This window comes from Camelina sativa, chromosome 17 (assembly GCF_000633955.1).
Source record: "Camelina sativa cultivar DH55 chromosome 17, Cs, whole genome shotgun sequence".
NCBI classification, from domain to species: Eukaryota; Viridiplantae; Streptophyta; class Magnoliopsida; order Brassicales; family Brassicaceae; genus Camelina; species Camelina sativa.
In genome coordinates this window covers 20475779-20486094 of record NC_025701.1, presented here as the reverse complement: position 1 = coordinate 20486094, position 10316 = coordinate 20475779, and the positions used below count along the sequence as shown (strand labels likewise).

General features: G+C 40.4%; 1 pseudogene; it reads right to left on the bottom strand.

Annotated features, from left to right (window-relative positions):
- LOC104759665 lies at positions 3900-5052 on the bottom strand (annotated as a pseudogene).

Sequence of the window (10316 nt, the reverse complement as noted above, 5' to 3'; positions counted from 1 at the left end):
TTTTTTTTTTTTTTTTTTTCTGTTTTGTGTGAGGCATGTGATGGTTAGTTTTAGAGCTTTGATGTCTGTTTTGCTTTGTATTTTTGAAGTTACTTTTGAATCTAGCTTTGATTGTTCTAAGTAGGTTCTGTTTTGATGTCTGAGATGCTTTTGTTTTACTGTTGAATCATACTCGTTCTTTGACATCTATTTCATGTGTTTGCAGGTTTACTTGCGACGAGAAATCGCGACTGGTTCGGAAGATTACTAAAGTTTTTACAAATAAATTTGATGGTCTATACTATAGCTGGTCATGTGTGCCTCGGGAGAGACAAGAGAGATATTTCATCGAGTTCACTGTGCAGTTTTCTGTCTTTAACTCTTCACATATAGGTTTACTTGTTGAGTTTCCACTAACATCATTTTATTCTCTTTGTTTTATAGAAAACACACACATGAGATCCTTTGATTATTGGGACAGTTCAACAGTTTTTCGAGCTCGTCTGTCAACGCCGGATGAAAGACATGATTAGCAATGCCAAGACGAGTGGAGAGCGACCTAAATGGATCAGAGATACTATTTTCGAACAATGATTGAGTACGGGGATACTGAAGAAGCACAACAAAGGAGTCTCACCTACTCTATAGCTGGTTTGACTGATCGTAATGGTCTTGGTCCTCACATCCATTTATCAGGGCCGAAGTCTTATTAACAAATCCAAACCGAAATGTTAAGTAACTTTTATATATCCAGAAATTTTCCTTTCCTTTACATTTGGAACTTTAAATGATGTCATAAACCTTGCTTCTCTTGTAATATTACAGGAAAAGGAATTAGGAAGACCGGTGAGTCTTGGTGAGATTTTTATTAAGACACATACCAAGCCATATGGTCCTTATGTCGACCGGAAGGCAGAGCAAATCTCTCTCACTTATGAGAAGAACTTGCAGCAGAAGTTGTCCGACCTAGCGGTAGATACTTCACAGCCTCAGAGCTCACATCAGATGATTACACAACCATCTTTCTTCAAGTAAAGTAGTAGTTTTCACAACCGACATTGAATTTTCTTGCAATTTGTCATGCTCTAATGTAGTGTTTTTCTCTTTCTTTTCATAGTCTACTCAGAAGGATTCACGAGGAAATCTCTATGGAGTTGGAAGTCTTAAGCATACTCTTCAACCTCTTCTCAATGGCAAGGACAACCAACGACAAGAGTATGAAATGTTTTAGTCATTTCAAGAGCAACTGAAGGAAGCTAACCGTAAAATTGAAGAGCAGGCTGCTTATAATTCTCGTCGTGATGCTGAGGTTGCTGCTTGTGATGCAGAACTTGCTGCCCGTGAAGCACTACATTTCTAAGCTGTAGCTGATCTGAAGGACAAGCTAGAGAACTTTTCCTTAGTGGAGAAGTACCTGTGCAAAACTGACCCAGCCTTTATGGACTTTTTGAAGTCTCAATCAGCTGAAGCAACCACATAGACTCTCTCAACCACACTTTCTGCAACAGCTCCACCTTCAAATCCGGATCCTTCTCCAACTTCAAACATGGATGCTTCTTAGGTTCTATTCTCACTCTCCTAGTTCTTAGACCTAACTCATGAACTTGTCTGTTGAGCAACATGTATACTAATATGTCTTTTTGTTGTTTCTCTTTTCTTAAATATGACTTGTCAGAAACTTGGTATGCATTATGAATCTTTGTGGTTTGTATTATGAATCTTCGGTTGATTTAGCATTATGAGTCTATATATGACTTTATTGTCTCAATCTTGGTTTTTGTTGTATTTAGAATATTGGTTTCATAATATTTTGAGAAACAAGTACCAATTTCAATTTAAAACATTACCAGATTTGTTTTCACAACACATTAGTCGCTAAACAGATATTATATGGGGCATAACACAATAGTTGCCCACTAGTCGTAAATCAGTAGCAAAGATTTTTACGACTACTTTACGACTATAAGCGAAAATACCATACATAATGGTTAGTCATAAATTGTTCGTAAACTAGTCTCTGAATTTTACGACTACAAAACGATTCCTTTACAACTGCCTATATAACTGCTGGTTAATCGTAACCCTGTCGTATCATAGTCGTAACAAGTTATGAATCTGTTACGACTAATGTTACGACTACATATTGTTGTCGTAGCGTAGTCGTTAAATAATGACTGTTTTAACGACTATTACTTTTACCGACTAAGGATTTACGACTACATGTTTTAGTCGTAATTAAAAAATTAGCGACTAACTAACGACTACTACAACAGTCGAGAATAGCCTGTTTTTGTGTTGTGAACGCTCCGACAGCCACCTCTTTAGTGGGACCCATGTCCACTCCCAATCCATGGACCCACCTTCCTTTATGGGCCTCACGTCCTCTCACTAGGCCCTTGAGCTCATCCATATCTGCTGACCAGTTTGCTACGTCCGGGAGCATTTAAAGACTTGTTACCGTCCCTACAAATCAGCACATGATCTTTCTACGTGATTTGTCCTCACTCGCACAGTTCCAACAGTCACTTCCCGGAAGGTCACCCATCGTGAGCCTACTCCAGCATAAGCACGCGTAACTGTGGAGTTCTTTCAGGACCCTTGACCAAAAAGATAAGTGCACTTTCGTGACATAGGTGGCCAAATCAATTCTTTTAAACCTCTCCGCAAACCGGGGTGTCACACCTTGCCTTAGTGAGAATAGGCTTGGTATTTGAGAAAACCTTCTCAAGAACACGTAGAGAAGGCAATATTTGAAGGCTTTGGGGTTTATGATTGGATTGCGCTTGTTGAGTGTTTCTTTTGAACGGGTAGATACAACGATGCAGAGAAACTAGTCTTAGTTTCAGTGAGCTTTCAAGGAGAATCATTGAACTGGTACAACTTGGAAATTGACAGGAGACAGTTTGAAAGTTAGGTTCAGTTTAAGTTGGGATTGATGCTTCAATTTGGATCGAAGATTAGAGGACCAAGTATAAGTTTGTTTAGTATCAAACAAACAGGAACTATATCAGATTATGTACAGAGGTTTTAGACTTGTCTTCTCAAGTGACAGGCTTGGATGACCAGAAATAAGAAGGGATTATGGATCATTTTTTTCATTGCATTTTTAAACTTAGGATTAGTTTAAATTAAACCGATTAGTCTAAAAAATATTGTTTTATCTATTTAATGGTATAGTGATGTAGATAATAATGTGAAACATAAAATATATGAATTTGATTTTTAGAAACACAAAAAGACATCAAACCTTTCTGCAGCACCTTAAACTTCTTTTCCAAATTCGAATATTTCACACGTGAAACGTACTTTACTAAAAATAAACGCAAATTTGGATAAACAAAAAACACTTTACTTACATATTTTATTTTATACAAACGAATGTTAAATCTCAAATAATAATTTTACTCAAAATATTTTATTTAAATCGATTTACCCCGCACACAGTGCAGGTTGGTACCTAGTATTCAATTAAGGAACACATACCCTAAATGCCTTAATGAGATTTCTTAATATATATATTTTTTTCATACTTCCAGCCTCTACTTGGATCGGAACGCTCAGATCAAGCGTACTGCTTGAATGTCAGGTCATTGGGAAAAGAAAAAAAAAACTCTTTCTCAACTCCTTATTAATACAAATATTAAACATGTCTCCTTACAAAGCACACACACATATATATAATGCAGACAAGAAGCAAATCAAACAAAGATTTAATGGCCTAATCAACTTCTGGAAATAACCGAAATGAAACTGAAACAAAACCAAAATCAGACTCGGATCATGCCAAAAGTCCAAGAGCTTGCTCAAACGAGGAACTTACAGAATATGTTCCACGTCAGAAACACAAACTCTCGGCAATTGCATTCTTTATTTTATTTATTAAGAAGAAAAAGTGTGCAGGGGTGGAAGAGGGCAGTTCCTCATTCCGTCTCTTTTATCTTTTCCAGCAGTTCATATTTTTCACGGAGACTCAGCTCCTGTTTATTCTTTAGCTGTATCTCCTTCCTTAGTTCTTCGAGTTTTCCTTCTAAATACGTCTTTGATTCAAGCACCTCTTGCTCTCTCTTATGCCTATCATTTTCTTCCTGATGAGGGAGAGAAAATTTGATTTCGGCATTCAAAACACGCGAGAGATGGATGCAAACAGAATAAAAATATGGGAAACTATTTAACCTTTAACCACATCTCGTCGGTATACGGAATATTGTGGTTCTGCTCTCTGACTTGGTCGATAAGTTTGAGAAGTTCATGGACTTGCTTTCTCTTTTTCTCCTCATCCTTAGTTTTGTTATCGAACAGGATCACTCGTTGGCCACACAATATGAGCACTCTCTGAAACCAAACAAAGTGCAATATTTGTAAATCACAAAGCTGGAAGCCTCACAGCTAGAGTTCATAATTTTGATCACAAATTACCACGCACCTTTTAAGAAGTCAGGCAAATTATCACCCAAATATTCATGCAGTGTCATACCATCCTCTTCTAATACATCTCCCCCGTGAAAACAACGATGAGGTAATCAACAATCTTACTGCCGAAAAGGACCTGCAAGGTACTAAGTACCATCTTGAATCATCATTCGAGCCCTAGCAGATAAAACTAATACCACAGCATGTAGCCTTCCGTCCGCTAGAGTTAGGCATCTAACGATTTCTTTACCGATAAAATCAGTGGACATTGACAAATCAAATAGACCTGCAACAAACCCCACTCTGTTACTTACATATATATACAATCACCGCCATATAAAATTTGTAATAACACAACATACCAGCAGTGTCAATCACATTGAGTATAGGACCTTCTGGTGTCATGGTTCTAACTGCGTGGCATTCCGTTGTAACACCTGATGCTTTTGATTTCGATTTGAACACATTCGATCCGACGATAGTGTTCCCGGTGGCGCTTTTTCCGTTCCCCGTACGCCCAACTAAACAATGTTTTTGATCGGATGTGACTGTGATACCACATATTCATTCTTATCATCTTTTTTCACTTGAGCTGGCGCATCATCTTTCTTATGTTCTTCATTCGCTGGAAAAAAACTCACCATTCTTCTGATCATTGGCCATTTGGTTAAAAGTTCCTTCAAACCTTCATTATATTGCGTAAAATGTTAATTAGTAGCTCATAGATCAAAGTGACAACGTTGAAAAGACATATATATCGTTACTATTTACGGGGGAAAAAGGCTATAACCACATGAAAAATATCGAACGGATCTTATATTCATATTTCTTTTTAAATCTAGAGAAAGCTTAGAGAGCTTGTAAACTCTAAGTAAAAAGCCATACAAGTTGATCGATGAGGAATTACAGAAAGAAAGAAAAAAAAAAGGAAGAAAAAATGACGAACTTGAGTTTTCTGGCTCTCTCTTAACCTTTTTAGCAGATGGTGGGCAGAAGTAGTTAATCGCAAAGCTAGTTTCCAAGTTTAAATAGAACAATTTGAAGTTTTATTCCATTAAAATAAATAAATATAAATATATAAATAATGTATACTATATTATATATATGATCCCCTCTTACATGAATACAATTATACAATGTTTGCCACCCAATTGCTTAAATATCTATGACTCTTTAAGTGGGTTTTCTTTGTTTTGATAATTTAAAATGCACATTCGCTTATATATATATATATATATATATACTAGATTAATACATGTGCTAGAGCACGGGTTGAAATTCATTTTATTTATATTGTAATTTTTATATAAAATATAATTTATGTGATTGTTTTTAAAAGTTTTTTTGGATAAAACATTATGCAATAAAATCATATGCAAAATATGATGGCTTGAGAAAAGACACATATTTTGTATGGGAGACACTTGCGAACGTATATGGGAACGTGACTAACTTGACCAGGGTGTTTGAAGTCAAAAAAGTTATCAACTGTCTTCACCAAGAAGACTTGGAGTTCACAAAGCACTTCGGCAAGTTTAGGTCTCTTTGGGCCGAACTAGAGATGCTTTGGCCAAGCACCATAGATCCGGCCATCCTCAACGAGAGAAAGGAACAAGACAAGGTCTTCGGTCTCCTTCTCACTCTGAATCCGGCGTTCAACGACCTTATCAAGCACATCCTCCGTGGTGACAAGCTTCCAACCCTTGAAGATGTGTGTTCTCAAGTTCAAAAGGAGCAAGGATCGCTAGACCTATTTAGCGGTAAGGAGGACTTGGCTACAGCTAACAAGGGAGTGTACAAGCATGAGGACCGGAAAATGATGGTATGCGACCATTGTAAGAAGAGGGGCCATCTGAAAGATAAATGTTGGATCCTTCACTCACATCTCAAGCCGGCAAAGTTCAAGGCTAACCTATCGCAAGGAGGACCAAGTGGTCAAGGCACCGGAGCAGCGAATCTAGGAGACGCAGCAGCCACTGCCATGGCAGCTTCCCTTGGAGACCTGGTGAGGAAATCGGACCAAGAGGCCCTCATCAAGTGCATTGCCGCACTAAAGGACTCCGGTACCACTTTCTTTGCTTCAAAACCTAGTACTTCGCTTGTTGTTGACTCGGGTGTTTCTAACCATATGATTAGTAACCCTAGCTTATACACAACATAAAACCGGCACTAGGTAATGTTATTATAGCTAATGGAGATCGAGTACAGGTTAAAGGAATAGGAGAACTAAAATTGTTTGATAAAAGCTCTAAAGCCTTCTTTATGCCTTCATTTACTTCAAATCTTTTATCGGTAAAGAAAGCTACTAAAGATTTGAATTGTTATGCGATTTTTGGACCTAATAGTGTACATTTTCAGGATATTGAGAGTGGAAAAGTCCTTGGAGAAGGAGATGGTAGAGGAGATCTCTATGTCCTAGAGAAAGCTTCAAGTCCTTCTAATTCCTTTTCTTTTGCTTCAAATCTTAGTAGTAGTTTAAGTGATGTGTGGCATGCTAGATTAGGCCATCCTCACTCTCGTGCGTTTGAATTAATGTTGCCTAATGTTTCGTTTGATAACTCCACTTGTGAGTCTTGTATCCTTGGTAAACATTGCAAGACTATTTTCCCTAAATCAAGTACTATTTATGAACATTGTTTTGATTTAGTACATTCTGATGTGTGGACATCTCCATGCCTATCTAGGGATAATAACAAGTATTTTGTGACCTTTATTGATGAGAAATCTAAATATACTTGGCTTACCTTGTTACCATCTAAAGATAGAGTCTATGATGCCTTTGTCAATTTTCAGAATTATGTTACTAATAAATTTAATGCAAAAATAAAGGTACTAAGATCGGATAATGGAGGTGAATATACAAGCCACAAACTCAAAGAGCACCTAGCTAAGCATGGAATCCTCCAACAGACTAGTTTTCCATACACGCCTCAACAAAATGGAGTGGCCGAGAGGAAGAATCGACATTTGATGGAGGTGGCTCGGTCAATGATGTTTCATACGAATGTCACTAAGCGGTTTTGGGGGGATGCGGTCATGACGGCGTGCTACTTGATCAATCGGACACCAACAAAAGTCTTAAGTGACATATCACCCTATGAGGTACTAAACAAAGTTAAACCTTCTCTTGATCACTTACGCGTGTTCGGGTGTGTTTGTTTTGTTTTAGTGCCCGGAGAACAAAGGAATAAACTTGAGGCCAAAAGCACTAGAAGTATGTTCATTGGCTACTCAACAAGTCAGAAGGGGTACAAGTGTTACGATCCGATCACTGGCCGCACACTAGTCTCTAGAGATGTGAAGTTTCTTGAACAACAAGGGTATTATGATAAGAAGGACTAGGAAGGCCTAAAAGACTTATCTCAATCCAATACTGACCGGGCGGCCAACTTGCGGTTCCTCCTTGACCATTTGGGCGTCACCAAACCACCATATCACGAGGCGTCTCTACCAAAACCACCCTCCGATGGGCCTACAATATTACCGGAACCTCCGGGAACTCATGATGCTTCTCCTTCCCGTTCGGAGGACACTATTCAAGAGCCAAGAGAGACACAATCCGGAGGAGCCTTGACTACACCACCTGATCTATCACCTGACAATAGTACAACTGAGACAGGCCAGCCCACACCATCTCCACCACCACTTCGGTGCAGTGAACGTTTAAAACAACCTCGGCGTAGTGCAAGGTTAAAGAATCAACGAGTCTACTACAACAATCAGGCTGTCGCCCACNTCTAGCTAAGCATGGAATCCTCCAACAGACAAGTTATCCATACACGCCTCAACAAAATGGATTGGCCGAGAGGAAGAATCGACATTTGATGGAGGTGGCTCGGTCAATGATGTTTCATACGAATGACACTAAGCGGTTTTGGGGGGATGCGGTCATGACGGCGTGCTACTTGATCAATCGGACACCAACAAAAGTCTTAAATGACATATCACCCTATGAGGTACTAAACAAAGTTAAACCTTCTCTTGATCACTTACGCGTGTTCGGGTGTGTTTGTTTTGTTTTAGTGCCCGGAGAACAAAGGAATAAACTTGAGGCCAAAAGCACTAGAAGTATGTTCATTGGCTACTCAACAAGTCAGAAGGGGTACAAGTGTTACGATCCGATCACTGGCCGCACACTAGTCTCTAGAGATGTGAAGTTTCTTGAACAACAAGGGTATTATGATAAGAAGGACTGGGAAGGCCTAAAAGACTTATCTCAATCCAATACTGACCGGGCGGCCAACTTGAGTTTCCTCCTTGACCATTTGGGCTTCACCAAACCACCATATCCCGAGGCGTCTCTACCAAAACCACCCTCCGATGGGCCTACAATATTACCGGAACCTCCGGGAACTCATGATGCTTCTCTTTCTCGTTTGGAGGACACTATTCAAGAGCCAAGAGAGACACAATCCGGAGGAGCCTTGACTACACCACCTGATCTATCACCTGAAGATAGTACAACTGAGACAGGCCAGCCCACACCATCTCCACCACCACTTTGGTGCAGTGAACGTTTAAAACAACCTCGGCGTAGTGAAAGGTTAAAGAATCAACGAGTCTACTACAACAATCAGGCTGTCGCCCACCCTATTCAGGTCGTGTGTTCGCTTGACCTTATCTCCTCGGATCACGCTGCCTTCCTCGGTAAGCTTGATGAGCACTTTGTTCCTCAAACCTACGAGGAAGCTAAGCAATATAAGGAGTGGCTTGATGCGGTGGACGATGAAACGGCGGCTATGATCCGGAATCGAACTTGGGACGAGGCTGATCTCCCTAAAGGTAAAAAGGCTGTCAGCTCCAAGTAGGTATTCACTATTAAATATCTTAGCACTGGAGAGATCGAGCGCTATAAAGCCCGCTTGGTCGCACGCGGCTTCACTCAAACCTATGGACTTGACTATACGAACACCTTTGCTCCAGTGGCCAAACTCCATACAGTCCGGGTCGTCTTGTCCTTGGCCACTAACCTCTCTTGGGAGCTCTGTCAAATGGACGTCAAGAACGCCTTTCTTCAGGGGGAGCTGACCGAGGAAGTCTACATGCATCCTCCACCGGGATTAGAGCACATTGTTGCTCCGGGTAAAGTTCTCCGGCTCCACAAGGCGATCTACGGTCTCAAGAAATCTCCAAGGGCGTGGTACCACAAGCTCAGCTCTACCCTATGCATGAATGGTTTCAAGCGCTCTGAGGCTGATCATACGCTGTTCACTCTCCGCACTAATGGTGGCCGAGTCATCGTTCTCGTCTATGTCGATGACATTATTATCACCGGTGATGATAAGGAGGGTATTTGTGCCACTAAGGCTCTTCTTAACTCTACCTTTGATATTAAAGATTTGGGTGAACTTAAATACTTCCTTGGGATAGAAACCTCTCGCTCTCCGGAGGGATTGTTTCTTTCTTAATGGAAGTATACACTTGACATTTTACATGAGACAGGTAAGATGGGAGCCAAACCGGTGTCGACGCCACTTGAGGAAGGTTACCAGGTCAAGCGAAAGGGGGAGAAGCCAACCCCCGGTGTTCCAGTTAACAAGTCGCACGAGCCATATGAAGATGTGGGACGCTACCGTAGGTTGGTGGGCAAAATTATCTATCTCACGACCACGAGGCCGGACATATGCTATGCGGTGAACCAAGTTAGCCAACACATGAAGGCTCCATCGAACTTTGACTGGCAAACACTCGAGCGGATCCTATGTTATCTCAAGGGCAGTCCAGGGCAAGGCATTTGGATGGGAAAGAATGATAACACTGAACTTGTTGGTTACTGTGACGCAGACTACGTGGGTGATACGATTGATAGGAGGTCTACAACAGGTTATTGCACATTTGTTGGAGGCAACCTAGTAACCTGGAAGTCGAAGAAATAGAAGGTTGCATCTCAATCAAGTGCCGAGTCGGAATATACGGCTATGAAGAAG